We start from the raw sequence: 16,311 nt of genomic DNA on the forward strand, positions 1-16,311 counted from the left end.
TGAGGCTTGGATGAGTCCAAAACACTAGAAGTTCATGTGGTTCAGCTGTGAGCAGCCAAAAGGCTGCTAAAAGCTACATTAAACAGGTCTTGTAAGTCTCTCCTTTACCCACATGAAGGAGCCCACCCTCTGCACTTCTAACTTTTTCCCTTTGTCTATAGCTAACTTCAGCAACTTTAAATATTAAACTACATAAGATTGGAGATTTGGATGGGGGAACACAAATATATATAGTTCCGTTGGATATAGGTATCTAATTGACCATTCTGTGTAGTCCCCTAGGGTGCACAGGGAGATATAGGTTTTAGGGTGGCTGGAAGTGCTGACAAACCTATCATTCTACTAAGCCAGTTGCTTCCGGATAATGGAAAGCATGATAAGTCCACTGAGTTCTGTGAAGATGAGCGCACTGCTACACTTTGGCTGTGAAGTGAGTTTCTGGGTCTGAGCAATGCTAAATGGAATATCATGGGGACGGATGAGGGATTCTGTGAGTCCATGGATGGTAGTTTTGGCAGAATTCCACGCAGGGAAAGCAAATTTATATGTATAGTAAGAGCCTACTCCAGTGAGTACAAGTTGTTGTCCCCTATATTATAAAAGTTATTCAATGTAATAAATTTACTACCAGGTGCCTGGTGAATCACCCTGGAAATGATGCCATATCAAAGACTCAGTGTAGGTCTGTGCTGCTGTCAAATTAAATATTCAGAATTGACTGTAGTCAGACTGGCCTTTGGGATTCAAAGTTCATGTTGCTTAGCCCGTGCATTGCTTCTATTCTGCTATGTTCACCTTGTTTATAAACCCACTGGGTGATGATGGGGTTTACAGGGAAGTAAGAATGACGCATACTCACAGAACAAGACATTCTGTCCACATCATTATCAAAATCCTCCTCTGATGCAGGTACCCCTTGGTAGGCATTCATATAGAACAGACACATCTTTATGAAATTTACCCAATGAGAGAGGTTTATCCACAAAATTTTTTCTATTTTTTTTTTTGTTTTTGCCATGAATTATGTAATCATGTTCCTTGCATGTCATTGACCATGTAGCCAATTCATGGGCCACAGCAGTGCTGCGGGAGTGGGTATCACAGGATCTCAAACTGGTCTTAAGCAATCCTTGCCTCAACCTCTTAAGTAGCTGAGACTATAGGTGCACCCCACAACGCCTAGCTAATTTTGTTTTATTTTTAGTAGAGATTAGATTTTGCTGTGTTTTCCAGGCTGGTCTCACACTCCCCACGTCAAGCAATTCTCCCAGCTTTGCCTGCAAACTGTTTTGACTAGAGGCATAAACTACCACACTCACCACCTATAATTAGATATTTTAAACAATACTATGTAGTGAAACCTATTACGAAGTTATCTAGGGAAAGAAAGCTCACTATCACGGTGTAAAATTGTATAGATATGACGCGTGCATGTGTATGTATACATACTTGCTTGTGTGCGTAGGTGCGTGTTTTCTGAGAAATGGTAACTTATTGCTACCAGGCTAGGATAGCATTCACGTTCTTCTGATGATATCAAATATTGAAACTCCAGGATTCATAGAACAAGATTCCTAACTGGTTCAAGAGAGGGTGAACGATTGATTAATGGGTATTTTGGAAGAAACAAGTGGCCTAAGGACAAGAATAAGTGTGCAAATCATCTCTGTGAAACACTTTCTTTGGAGCACGCATTTCATGCACTTCATTCTACAGTGACAGATATTGTTACTCTGAGTTTGTGAGAGATTGAACCTAGGGTCTACTGTGAAACTCTGTAGACTGGACTTCTATCTGAGGCAGCCCCTGCCTCTACCCGCAACCTGCGCCACACTCCAATAGAGCATTCTTCTCAATGGATAAATGGAAATTCCATATGATCCGATGGGCAGAGAGTGCGACTCTTTTTCTCAGGAGCTCTGGTTGAATAGTTTTGGGGACTTTCTGGGAGAATGCTCTGCACCCAGAAACGTTGTCCAAGGGGAATCACGAGAAAATGGGCGACCCCGTGTGCCTCCGTCTCCTCCCACTTCCTCGCCAACCCCTCCATCAGGCATCCCACGGAGTCCAGGATAACAAGTGTTTTGGTTGTCTTTGGGCGACACCTAGCGGCGACCATTATTGAAAATGTAAGCCGTACAGAACAGAAAAAGCTCTCGTCGCCTGCCCACGGCTCACTCACTGCAACGTTGAATTCTGGGCTTAAGCAATCCTCCTGCCTCAGCTTCCTGAGTAGCTGAGAATATAGGCATGTGCCACAATGCTGGGCAATATTTTTAAGTAGTGGTAATCTGTCTCGATATGTTGTCCAGGTTAGTCTCAAACTCCTGGTCTCTATCCATCCTCCACCCTTTGGTCTCCAAAAGTCCTGGGATTACAGGCATGAGACACTGTTCTCACTCCTATAATTTGATGTTTTAAACAATACCATGTAATGAAATGCATCACGAAGACATTTTGCAAAATAAAGCTCACTATCACGATGTAAATTTGCATACTTTTCATGTGCTCATGTGAGCGCATGTGCGTGCCTGTCTGAATGTTTTCTGAGAACTGATAATCTTTTCCCCAGGGACACTGGTTGAAGAGCTGTGGGGACTGTCTGGGAGGGTGTCCCGTGCCCGGAAACGTAATCCAAGAGAGATAAGAACACAGGCGATCCCATGTGCCTCCATCTCCTTCTCCTTCCTCGACAAACCCTCAACCAGGGACCCCACTCATTCCAGGCTGGCATGTCGTTCGGTTGTCATTTGGCGTCACCTAGCGGTCACTGTTATTGAAAATGGAAGCATCACACCAAAACTGGCCGCCTGTGCACAGCCAGGGAAAACTGGTTTCCCTTGGGCCCCACCCTGACCTCTGAGGCACTCCTTCCCTCCCTCCCCCTATGCCTTTTTACATAGGAAACCTCCAACATGGCTGGGCCTGATTGTTTATTTATTTATTTATTCATTTATTTATTTAGAGAGAGAGACAGTTTCGCTCTAGTAGCCCAGGTTGAAGTGCCATGGCGCCATCTCGGCTCACTGCAACCTCTCCCTCCCAGGTTCAAGTGATTCTCCTACCTCAGCCTTCCCAGTAGCTGGTATTACAGGCGCCCGCCACTACGCTCAGCTAATTTTTGTATCTTTAGTAAGGACGTCGTTTCTCCATGTTGGCCAGTCTGGTCTCGAAGTCCTGACCTCAGGTGATCCAAGCACCTCAGCCTCCTAAAGTGCTGGGATTACAGGCGTGAGCCAGGGCGCCTGGCCTATCATTTGCTTTACTTTCTTCCTTTTTTTTTTTTTTTTTTAAATCAGCATGAAGACTTCTACCTGGGTTTTAAAAATTGTGTGATAGAAAAATAAATGCTGGGGCTTCCACATCACTAAAGTAAAGGGAAAAGTCAAGCTGGCAACTGTTTAGGGCCACCCTGCCATTCTATTCAAAGTCACTCCTCTGCTCTTTTCTTTTTTTTTTTTTTTTTCTGTTTTGAGATGGAGTCTCGCTCAGACGTTCAGGCTGGAGCCCAATGGAGCGATCTCCGCTCACTACAACATCCGCCTCCTGGTCTCAAGCGATAAATGCATATTTGGTTGCCTCCTTTGGAGAGGTTAATTAGAAACTCCAAAGAATGTAACCATTTGTCTCTTAACTACCTGTGACCAGGAAGTCCCCTCCTCGCTTTGAGTTCTCCCACCTTTGCTAAGTTGTCCCGCCTTTGCAGACCGAACCAATGTTCATCTTGCATACGTTGATTGATGTCTCATGTCTTCCTAGAATGTATAAAACGATAATGTTCTCTGATTACCTTAGGCACATGTCCTCAGAACCTCCTGAGGCTGTGTCACGGGTGTGCGTCCTTAACCTTGGTTAAACAAACTTTCTAAATTAACTGAGACCTGTCTGAAGTTTTCAGGGTTCAGAACGGAAAGTGCATTGTAGCGTCACCCTAGGACTCATTATTAACAAAAACTATCCTAAATCTCTGCAGATACAATGAAAGCAGTGGTATGTAAACTGTATGAAACTAAATGGCACTTACTACAAGTAAAGGAATACATGCTGAGAAAAAAGTCATGAACCGCTCACTTTTCAAAGAAGAAATAATACTATGAATTCTGTGTAATTTCCAGAGTCAGCTTGTTTCATAAGCTGTCCCCACCAAACTTGGAAACATTCCAGAGTGAGCTATTGTGCCTCCAGCCTTTGCCCCTCCTCCTTTTTTCCCCTGAACCCTCCCCTCAACCCTTGCCTGCAATCACATTCTCTGATTCTGCAAAAGCAAATGGGAGCCCTAGAGAGAGTTATCTTTTCTTTTCTCTTTTTTTTTTCTCTCTCTTTTTTGAGATGGAGTCTCGCTTAGATAGCCCAATGGAGCGATCTCGGCTCACTGCAACATCCGCCTCCTGGTTTCAAGCGATTAACCTGCCTCAGCCTACCGAGTAGCTGGGATTACAGGCACCCACTATTATGCCCAGCTAATTTTGGTATTTTCATAGAGACAGGGTTTAACCATGTTGGCCACGCTGGAGTCGAACTCCTGACATCAGGTGATCCGTCGGCCTCAGCCTCTCAATATGCCGGGATTACAGGCGTGAGCCTCTGCGGCCAGCGAGTTCTCTTTTCTTTCTGAAGGGCAAGGCAAAGTGGAATGGATTCACCTAAAAGCGGACTGCATGCCCGGGAAAGCATCATGGTTAGACCCATGTGAGACAGGTTAGTTTTACTGCGTGTGTTCCACATGTGTTGTTGTCCATGTGTTGCTACCATAGTAATCCTGCTCAGCATGAGAGGAACCAAAGTTTCAGACATTTGGTGTATGTGCTTGGCTGGGGAGCCAAAAGTGAGCAGCCACCATCTGTGGGATTATGACTGAATGCCTCTAGGTCAGAATCCCGCCCAGAAGAGAGGATGCAGCAGCGCCGGCAAGCCTCGGTTGGCCTCAGATAGCTCTTCCCCCGCCTTTCCCACCGGCCGGACGCTCCGCCCCACTGCGCGCCGAGACCTGGCTCCGGTGCCGGGGGCCCCTCGTCCTAAAAAACGGGGTGCAGCTAGGAAGGCCTTTGCTCCCTGGCCCATCACATAACACGTTTATGGGGAATCTGATACTAAACTATTCGTAAACGCCCTGCTTCCGGGTCAGGGTTTCCTATGGAGCATGGCAGCTCCCTCACTGCAACCTATTGAAAGTCAGCCCTCCACCCAAGTGTCTCTAAACCAGTGTGCGGGAAACCCGGCTTTGTGGCGTGTCCTGTGTAATTCAGCCCTGGCCGTCTACCTTCCTTCTTCCCTCCTTTTGCCCGCGGGGACTAAGGTCCCGGGCCTGCTCATGCCCACCAGCCCCCGAGCCCCGGGACATGCAGCGGCTGTCTCTCGCGAGAGTTCATTGGAGCCCGCCGTGCATTTGGGAGGCGTCGGCCCCACCAGCGGGGTTCCCAAGATACAGCGCCGGGAGTTGCTGAGGTAGGGTTGGCGCCCCTGCTCGATGTTCCACCTCTCTGATTGAGCTTCTTTCCCCCACCCGGCTGGGAATTCCTCCACGGGTTGGGAACGGATTCTTCGAGCTTGGTGCGAATGGCTGAGGCGCGGGTGTCACAGGTTGTGCCCCTGCAGTCCCTGTCCGAGTAGTGTTCGCGCCTGCCCGTGGGCGGCTGTTGGGGTCACAGTCCCTCTCCCCGCCCCAGGTGCGCTGGGATGAGAGTAGCCAGTCACCACCCTTGTGTCTTCACTGGTCTCCGCTGCCCGGGTCAGCCAGCGGACTGCGCGAGAATGGCTGGCAGATCTGCCGAGTTAGATGGCCTCAAAGCTGGGCCGGTTCTGTATGATAAGGTTCCAACTGGTTCTGACCGCTTCCGTCCGCGAGCACCTCATTTGGCCTTTAGGGTGGACCCGATCGATTAGATGCTGGCATTTGGCTTCTCGATCAGCCCGCAAGTCGACCGCCTGTGGGAAGCAAGCGACATCCAGTTGACACGGCCGTCAGCTTCTCTGCCTGGAAGACCAGGGACCAGGGCCTAAGGCCCCAATCCTCAGGTCTCGGGTCGCCGTGTCCACCTGATGTCCGCGGCAAGCGTTGGACTTGACCGTCAACTTGGGATTTCTAAAGTAGACCATATAACTTTGGTCAGCAGCAGTACCGCCCACATTCACTTGGTGTCACTTATTCCTTGCGTTGTTTCTTCCTCTCCAATTGTTTCCACAGTACTTTCAGTTGCTCTTCGTTTTGTTTTTCTTTTACTTTTCTTGCTCCTCTTTCTACACACTGAAGTTGCTGTGGTTTTATATTTACCTTTTATTTATTTATATTTTTTAGGCAGGTTAGAGTGTAAGAATGCAATCTCGGCTCACTGCCGCCTAGACTTTCCAGGGCTCCCTCAGGTGATCTTCCTATCTCAGCCTTCCAAGTGGCTGAGACTACAGGATCACTTAATTCTGTGATGTTGAAGCTGAAGTGAGCCGTGTTCATGCCATTGCCCTCCAGTGTAAGTGTTTCATAAAGTAACAGAAACAGGTTAAAGAAAAAAATTTATTTGAAATTAACTACAATTAATTGTGATGTATATGACCTTTTATATTTTTTCACTCCCACGAGTTTATTATTATTGTTGTTTGTTATTATTTCTTTGTATTATTGTCATTATTGTTATTGTTTTCATTATTTATCTAGTCATTTAGAGATGGAGCCTTGCTCTATCACCCAGACTGCAGTGCAGTGGCGCGACTTTGGGTCACTGTAGCTTCAAATTCCTGGGTTCAAGTTCGCAATATAGCGAAACACCCTGTATACTAAAATCTCTCAGTGACACCTTCAGGACCGTTGGTTGTGGCGGCTGCAATTTCGGAGGCTGAGGCGGGCAGTTCGCTAGAGCTCGGGAGTTCAGGACAGCCTGGGCAACAGACTGCAGAGCATTTGCTTGACCAAGGCCCACTGCAGCCTCCACCTCCCGAGCCCAAGCGATGCTCTCACCTCAGGCTCCAAAGGATCTGGGGATACAGGTGCCTGCCATCACGATGCCCGGATTTTTTTCTTGTCTTTTCTTTTTCAGTAGAGACGGGGTCTCACTGTGTTGCCAGGGCTGGTCTCAAACTCCTGGGCTCCAGCAATTCTTCCACGTCCGCCTCCCAAAATGCTGGGATTATAGGTGTGAACCACGATGCCCTGCCTTCTTTTTATTTCTTTCATTTTTTCTCTTTTTTTCTTTCTCTTTCTGTCTTTTATTTGTGTTCTCTCTCTTTTTCTTCACCCCTTTTTTCTCTCATTTCTCATTCTTTTTTTTTTCTGTTTCTGTTTTTCGGTTTTCTTTTTCATTTCTCTTCCCTTTACATCTCTGTCTGTCTATATTTTTTTCTTGATCTTCCTTATTCTCTCTCTCTTCTTCATTTATTTCCATCCCACTGTCTGTCTGTCTTTGTGTGGATACTGGAACAGTCTCCTTATTCTGTATCTCCCTGTGTATCCTAAGCCTCTGTGACTTTCACTTTGGTGTTTTTCCTATTTGTCGCATAAAATGCACTCACTGTTCTTGTATTTCGGTGCTCTGTGAACGCTCGAAGGGTGGGGAAAAAGTGGACCACGAATTTGATTGGTTTCATGACAGACATGGGAGACAAAAGAACATACGATGATTACTTTGCTAAGTGCCCTGTTTATTCTTCCAACTGGACTCATAAAAGTACGGACGCAGTTGGTGGGTTGAGAGAGCTCTGTGTAGTCATGACTCTGCAATTATACCTGACAAGAGCGGTGATGATGAACGGGCGGTATGGAAACCTGCCCTTCTTTGGTGTTAGTTGAGCACAGTGAGAAGAGATTCAGAATGGCCTGTATCTCAACCTGATGGTACTGTTTTTCGGCTCTGACCTTTAGGAACGCGTGAAGCCTTCCGGTGCATTCCCGCCACTTCCTTGCAGTTTTCTTTTGATACTTTTCGATTAACTAACGTATTTATTAATTTATTTGAGATGGAGTCTTGTTCTGTTCGTCAGGCCATGGCGCGGTATCGGGTCACTGCAACCTCCGCCTCCCAGGTTCCAGCGATTCTCTTGTCTTAGCCTATCGAGTAGCTGGGATAACAGGTGCGTGCCACCATAACTAGCTAACTTTTGCCTTTTTAGTAAAGACAGGGTTTCACCACGTTGCCCAGGCCGCTCTTGAACTGCAATTTCCAGGAATCCTGTGGCCACGGCCTCCCAAAGTGCTGGGAGGCCCCAGGTCATCAGACTCGAGAAAGAATGTTGGTTGATGATAGAAAGGCGTGACACACTGCGCCCTACCCAAATTGCTATTTTTAAAAATAAACCAGTAGGCTGGGTGCAGTGCGTCATTCCTGTCATCACAGCGGTTTTCTAGGTGGAGGTGGGAGGATTACGAGGTCAGGAGTTAAAGACCAGCCTGGCCAACATAGTCAAACCCTGTCTCTACGAAGAATACAAAAATTAGCCAGGTGTGGTCGCACGCACGTCAAGTCCCAGCTACTCGATATGCTGAGGAAGGAGAATCTGTTGAACCTCCCGGGAGGTGGAGGTTGCAGTCAACCCAGATCATGCCATTGGACTCCAGCTTGGGTGACAGAGTCAGACTCCATCTAAAAAAAAGTAATTAAAAATAAATGAGTTTCCAAGAAAAAAATAGAGACCCGCAGTGACACAAACATACACCTCTCACCTTTTGAGTCAGCAATGACACTACGAATTTGTAAACTCAGTTCATTTCTTGACTGGGGACCATGGATATTTGGGATGCTTCCTCTTGGAACATAATTCTGTCTGACACCATACCCAGCTAACATTTGCCTTTTTAGTAGAGTCAGAATTTTATTTTGTTACCCAGACTGCTCTTGAACTCATGACCTCCAGGTATCTGCCCGTCCAAACTTCCCAAAGTGCTGTGATGAAAGGAGTGAGCCACACGGATTTCAGCCCTCACAATGGTGCACGCTGCCACTTTTCAAAGCTCTACCCTGGGCATTATTGGTATTTGCCCAAGATAGAAACTCTTTCTAAAAAGTAACAATTTTCTCACATAATATTTCCACAAACAATGCCTTGGCCCATGTTTGTTTTAGTGTTTTGTTTTGTTTGTATTGTTTACTTTACTTATCTTTATTCAGGTGAAGTAGATTTTACCAATTTTAGGAAAACGTGTATTTTCCCCAAAACATGTTAGCTGGTGTTTTCTTCTGTCATTAAGTAGCGATTTTCTGAATCTCTCAAGGTACAATGAGAGCCGATTGATATAAACTATACTTCTTAACATCTTCTTTTTTTTTTTTTTTTTTTTTCTTTCAGGTGGAGTTTCGCTCTTATTGCCCAGGCTGGATTGCAGTGGCACGACGTCAGCTCATCGCAACATCCGTCGCCTGGGTTCAAGGGATTTTCAATTCTTCAGCCTTTCGAGTAGCTGAAACCACAGGCACACACCGCACGCCTGGCTTTTTTTTTTTTTAATAGACACTGGGTATCTCCATATTCGTCAGGCTAGTCTAGAACTCCAAACCTGAGCCGAACCACCCACCTCGACCACCCAAAGTGCTGAGATTAAAGGCGTGAGCCCCGCGTCCGGCCGTAACATCTTATCCTCTAGAAATCCAGAGAGGGTAGGTCTGGAGTCCTTGAGACCAGCCTTCCTTGGATGAAGTCCAAAGCGATAGCTGAGGATTAGGGGGTGCGGTTGGGCTTGAAAGTCGATCCTTTATTTTTGCTACCTAGGCCACGATATCCCTCGACCCCTGTAGCTTGCACACCCTTTGAGATCCCCCTTCTTGACCGCCTTGGAGGATGACCTCTAACTTTAATTTTTGTTTTTCTTCCTTTGTTGGGTTTCAGGAGGCGGTGCAGGAAAGAGGGTGTGTGTGGGGAGGGGGTGTGGTGGGGATGGAGGGGAGCGTCCTAAGTTTCGATTTAGTGTCATGCCTCTTTCATCACCACCACCGAAGATGAAAGCAACAATCAGCTGAATACTGCGTGTCCTCACCCATAAGTGGGAACTAAATAATGAGAATGCGTGGGAAGAACTAGGGGGATGAGAGACGCAGGAGCCTACTTGAGGGAGGAGGTTTGGAAGGAGAGACAGCTTCAGGAAAAAGCAAAGCAAACAAAACACAAAAACTGTCGGGTTTTTGTGAGTACCCGGGTGACGTAGTTTCCGTCGCTGAGTATCCGGGAGACGAAATCATCTGCACACTGAACCCCCCAGTCAGAAGTTCACCTATGTAACAATCTTGCACATGTATGCTTCAACAAGAAATAAAAGTGAGGGGAGAAAGAGAGAGAGAGAGAGAGAGAGAGAAGTAAAACGAAACATCACCTCCTTGACCTGAGTCAGGGGGTTTCGGGTCTTTCGGGGGAAGGTTCTGAAACAATGCAGTATTTTGGTCTGTACTTTTTTGTGTCTTCGCATTTCTTCTTTTTTTATGACAGAGTCTCACTCAGCCACCCAGGCTGGAATGCAGTGGCGCACGCTCGGATCACTGCAAAAACCATCTCTCCGGTTGAAGCGATACCCAGTCGCAGCCTCCTGAGTGACTGGGATTACAGGCACCCGCCATAAGGCCCCGCTAATTTTCGAACCTTAGTAGAGACGGGGTATCGCGATGTTTCTGACTCTGGACTTGAAAATAAAACGAAAATAAAACTGACATGAAAGAAAATACTTAAAAAGTGAGTTTCCGGGAAAAAAGAAAAAAAAAAAAAAAAGAGAACCCCCCCACCCCCGCAGTGACGTACACAGACCCCTCTCGCCTTTCGAGGCACCAGGCACGTTAGGAACGATGCGTACTTTCTTTTTTTTAACGGAATTTTATTTTATGAGCGGGATTTGTTTTTCGAGACGGAGGTTCGGAGTCCCGCCCTCCCTCCGTCCCGGTCCCTGGTTGCCCAGACGACCTCAGGAGACAGACCCTGGCTGGGCCAGATGGTCCTTCTCCTTGGTCGGTGGTTTCCTTGTGTGTCTTCGTGTCTTTAACCCGCGTGGACTCTTCTGCTCGGGTTTTACAGATGGCGGCTCCCCTTTAGGCCTTGTCGTTGGTGGGGACTTTCCTGATTCTCCCCAGATGTAGTGAAAGCGGGTAGATTTGCCTCGCTTTGCCTCGCCTTGCCTTGCCTTGCCTTTTCTTTCTTTCTTTTTCTTCCTTCTCTCTTTCTTTCTTTCTTTCTTTTTTTTTTTTTTTTTTTTTTTTTTTTTAGACAGAGTTTCACGCTTGTTGCCCGGGCCAGAGGGCCATGGCGCGATCTCGGCTCACCGCAACCTCCGCCTCCTAGGTTCAAGCGATTCTCCTGCCTCAGCCTCCCTAGTAGGTGGGATTAGAGGCGTGTGCCACCGTGCCCGGCTGATTTTGTATTTTTTGTAGAGACGGGGTTTCCCCACGTTGGTCAGGCTGGTCTCCGTCTCCCAACCTCAGGTGATCCGCCTGCCTTGGCCTCCCAAAGTGCTGGGATGACAGGCGTGAGCCACCGTGCCCGGCCTCTCTCTCTCTCTCTCTCTGTCTGTCTGTCTGTCTCTCTTTCTTTCTTTCTTTGTTTCTTTCTTTCTTTCTTCCTTCTTTCCTTTCTTTCTTCCTTCCTTCCTTTCTTCCTTCTTTCTTTCTTTCTCTTTCTTCTTTTGCTCTTTTTTTCTTTTCCTTTCTCTCTCTTTCTTTCTCGCTCTTTCTTTCTCTCTCTCTCTTTCTGTTTCTCTCTCTCTCTCTCTCTCTCTCTCTCTCTCTTTCTCTCTCTCTCTCTTTCTCTTCCGTCTCTTTGAGACAGAGTTTCACTCTTAAGTGTCCCAGGCTGGAGTGCGATGGCGCGATCTTGGCTCACCGCACCCTCCACCTCCCGGGTTCAAGCGATTCTCCTGCCTCGGCCTCCTGAGTAGCTGGGATGACAGGGATGCACCTCCACGCCCGGCCGATTTTCGTATCTTTAGTAGAGACGGGGTTTCACCACGTTGTCCGGGCTGGTCTCTGACTCCCGACTTCAGGTGATGCGCCCGCCTCGGCCTCTCGAAGTGCTGGGATGACAGGCGTGAGCCACCGCGCCCTGCCTGTGGACTCGGTTCGTCGTATGTTTTATTTGTTTCGTTTCTATGTACTCACTTTTATTTAGAAATATAAGTGTTTTCATACGTTTGTATATAACTATAGATGTTTACGTGGACGTACGGAGAAGTACGTTTATACGCGACAGATGTATTTATTGTATAGAAGTACACTTATGCAAAGCACGTGTGTAGAGATACGCTTCTATAAACTTATGAAATATAAGTATACGTTGCTACGTGAAGAAACGATGGTAGATGAATACGTCTATGCTTATGTGTGAAGAGTGTTGTATTTGTATTTATAGATAAACGGGCATATTTATCCCTGTTTTCTTTCTTTCTCTCCTTGATGTGATTCTTCCTTCCTTTCTTCCTCTCTTTCCTCCTTTACGTGTTTCTTCCTCTCTTCCTTTCCTTCTCTCTCTCTTTCTGTTCTTTCTTTCGTGTCTTATTTCTCTTTCGTTCCCTGTCTTTCCTTCATTTTTCTTTCCTCTCTGTTTCTTTTCCCCTCTTTCCTTCGTTTCTTTCCTCCTTCTTTCTCTCCTTTTCGTGTTTCTTTCCTCTCCACCTGTCTTTGAAAAAATGGAACGTTTAAGAAGTTTTCTTTCCGTATCTCTGTTTTTTAGATGGTCTCTCTTTTCTCCACTTTCTTCCTCCCTCCCTCCCTCCCTCCCTCTCTCCCTCCCTCCCTCCCTCCCTGCTCCCTTCCCTCCCTCCTTCCCTTTCACCATCTGTCTCTTTTCTCCATTCTCTCCCTCCCTCCGTCTTTCTCTCCCTCTGTCTGTCTCTGTGTGGATTCTGGAAGAGCCTAGGCGTTCTGCCTCTCCCTGTGTCCGCAGCGACCCGCGACCGAGTCCTTCCTTGTGGGTTCTTTCTCCCTCCCTCCCTCCCTCCCTCCCTCCCTCCCTCCCTCCCTCCCTCCCTCCCTCCCTCCCTCCGAGATGCATCTCCAAACACCCAGACGCCGTGGGTTGTCTTCTGACTCTGTCGCGGTCGATGCGGGGACACGTTTTGGGGAGGCGTTTCTGTGGGGTTGGGGGAGAGGGGCTGCGTTTTCGGCCTCGGGAAGGGCTTCTCGACCCACGGTTTCGCTTTGGCGGTCCACGGGCCGCCCTGCCAGCCGTCCGGATCGGTCTCGCTGACGTTCGCGACGGTCGTCGGGCTCCATCTGGCGGCCGCTGTTAGATCGTGCTCTTGGCTTCCGGAGCTGCGGTGGCAGCTGCCGAGGGAGGGGACCGTCCCCGCTGTGAGCCAGGCAGAGCTCCGGAAAGCCCGCGGTCGTCAGCCCGGCTGGCCCGGTGGCGCCAGGGCTGTGGCGCGTCGCTTGTGAGTCAGAGCTCTGGCGTGCAGGTTTATGTGGGGGAGAGGCTGTCGCTGCGCTTCTGGGCCCGAGCCGGGCCGTGGGGCCGCCCGGGCCGGTCGACCAGCGCGCCGCAGCTCCCGAGGCCCGAGCCGTGACCCGCGGGGACCCACCGCGCCTGGCGCGGGAGGCCGGGGACGCCCTTCCCGGCTCGGTCGCGGGCCCGCGCGCGTCCTGGCCGTCTGAGGCGGCGGCCGAATGTGTTTCCGGGTCCCCGTGGGGAGCCGGGGACCGTCCTGCCCCCGTCCCCCGGGTGCCGGGGAGCGGTCCCCGGGCCGGGCCGCGGTCCCTCCGCCGTGATCCTTTCTGGCGAGTCCCCGTGCGGAGTCGGAGAGCGCTCCCCGAGCCCTCGTGCGGCCCGGGAGGTCACACCTGGCCGGCCTTCGGTCCCTCGTGTGTCCCGATCGCACGGGGGGCCGGCCGAAACTGCTTCCGGGCCTCGCTCTGGAGACACGGGCCGGCCCGTGCGTGTGGCACGGGCGGCCGGGAGGGCCTCCCTGGCCCGGCGCCGCTCCCGCGTGTGTCCTGGGGTCGACCAGGGGGCCCCGGGTGCTCCGTGTCTGGCTGCGATGGTGGCGATTTTGGGGACAGATGTCCGTGTCGTGGGTGTCCTGGGCCGGCGGCGTGGTCGGCGATCGGGCCTCCTGCCCCCGGGGGAGATATATCTTTCGCTCCGAGTCGGCATTTTGGGCCACCGGGTTATTGCTGACACGCTGTCCTCTGGCGACCTGTGTCGCTGGAGAGGTTGGGCCTCTGGATGCGTGCGGGACTCTGGCCCACCGCTGACCCGGCTAGCCGGCCCTGCTCCCGCTCGAGCCGCCTGCTGCTGGGGCCCGTGTGCCTGCTGCTCTCTCGCGCGTCCGAGCGTCCCGACTCCCGGTGCCGGCCCGGGTCCGGGTCTCTGACCCACCCGGGGGCGGCGGGGAAGGCGGCGAGGGCTACCCTGCCCCCGTGCGCTCTCCGCCGCGGGCACCCGGGGCGGCCGTGACAACCCCACCCCCGTCGGCTCCGTGCCGTGCGTGTCAGGCGTCCTCGTCTCCGCCGGGTTGTCCGCTGCCCCTTCCCCGGAGCGGGGGACGGCCGGGGCCGATCGGCTCGCTCGCCGGCCGGCTGGCCGACTCCCCGCTCCCGGGGGCTCTCCGTGATCGATGTGGTGACGTCACGCTCTCCCGGGCCGGATCCGAGCCGCGACGGGCGAGGGGCGGACATTCGTGGCGAATGGGACCGTTCTTCTCGCCCCGCCCGCGGGGGCCCCTTGCCTCTCCTCCGTCCGCCTGCCGGTGGTGCGTTGGGAAGGCGTGGGGTGCGGAACCCGGCCTGACCTGGCTGTCCCGTCCCCGCATTCCGCTTCGCGGGGTGGGTCGGCGGGGTCCTCTGACGCGGCGGGCACCCCTCGCTCTCGCCTCCCGCGGTCGTCGACTTGCGGGCGGGCCCCCTCCGCGGCGGTGGGGGTGCCGTCCCGCCGGCCCGTCGTGCTGCCCTCTCGGGGGTTTCGCGCGAGCGTTGGCTCCGCCCGGGCCTTTGCGGTGCTCCTGGAGCGCTCCGGGTTGTCCCACAGGTGCCCGAGGCCGAGCGGTGGTGTGTCGCTCCCACCCCCGGCGTCCCCTCCTCCGGTGTCCGCGCGTGGGTGCCGAGGGGAGCCCGTCGGCGTGGGGTTCGAGGCGGTCGAGTGAGATGAGATGCGCGCCCCTCCCGCGCGGGGAAGGGCGCCGCCTGGTCCGGCGAGCGCACGTCCCGTGCTCCCCTGTGGCGGGTGCGCGAGGGCCGTGTGAGCGATCGCGGCGGGCTCGGGCCGGTGACGCGTGCGCCGGCCGGCCGCCGAGGGGCTGCCGTTCTGCCTCCGACCGGTCGCGTGCGTGGCTTTGCCTCGGAAGCGACGCAGGAGGCGGGTGGACGGGGGGGGCCTTGTGAGCCTGCCGGGCCCCCCGCCCTGACCGCGAACGCTCGAGGTCGCCGCAGGCGCGCTTCTCCTCGTACCGCAGGCCCCCTCCCTTCCCCGGGCGTCCCCGAGCGCCTCTGCGGGCCCGACGAGGGGCGACTGGCGGGTGGGGAGTGTGACCCACCCTCGGTGAGAAAGCCTTCTCTAGCGATCTGAGAGGTGTGCCTTGGGGTGCCGGATCACCCGGCCTGCCGCCTCTGTCTCCCTCTGCCTTTATGGTAGCGCTGCCGTAGCGACTCGCGCGCAGAGGACCCTCCTCCGCTTCTCCCTCCACGGGTTGAGGGTGGGGAGAGCGAGGGTTCCGCCGGCCACCGCGGTGGTGGCCGAGCGCGGCTCGTCGCCTGCTGTGTGGCCCGCGCCTCCCCCTTCCGAGTCGGGGGAGGATCCCGCCGGGCCGGGCCCGGCGTCCCAGCGGGTTGGGACGCGGCCGCCGCGAGCGGTGGGTGTGCGCGGCCTTCCGTCCGGCGCGTGACCCCCACCTCGGCCGCGAGTCGGCTCTCCGCCCGCTCCCGTGCCGAGTCGCGAGCGGTGCCGACGACCGCGTGCGCGTGGGCGCGGGGTTGGGCCGCCTGGCCCCGGGAAAGCGTCCCACGCTGGGGACGCGCCGGTCTCCCGGAGCGGGACCGGGTCGGAGGCTGGACGAGAATGACGAGCGATGCGGCCCTGGCGTCGGGTTGGTGGCTGTGGTCGCTTCGGGGCCCCCGGTGGCGGGACCCGGGGCTCGTGAGGCGGGTCTCGGTGGGTGCCGAGGGCCGTCCGGCGTCCCAGGCGGGGCGCCGCGGGACCGCCCTCGTGTCGGTGGCGGTGGGATCCCGCGGCCGTGTTTTCCTGGTGGCCCGGCCGTGCCCGAGGTTTCTCCCGCCGAGCCGCCGCTCTGCGGGCTCCCGGGTGCCCTCGCCCTCGCGTTCCCCGGCCCTTGGCTCTCTGTGCCCCCCTTCCCCGCCCGCCGATCCTCTCCCCTCCCCGAGCGGCTCGCCGGCTTGACGTCGGTGGTGGCCTCGTCTGGGACCGAAC

Source organism: Pongo pygmaeus, chromosome 16, assembly GCF_028885625.2.
Source record: "Pongo pygmaeus isolate AG05252 chromosome 16, NHGRI_mPonPyg2-v2.0_pri, whole genome shotgun sequence".
Classification (NCBI taxonomy): Eukaryota; Metazoa; Chordata; class Mammalia; order Primates; family Hominidae; genus Pongo; species Pongo pygmaeus.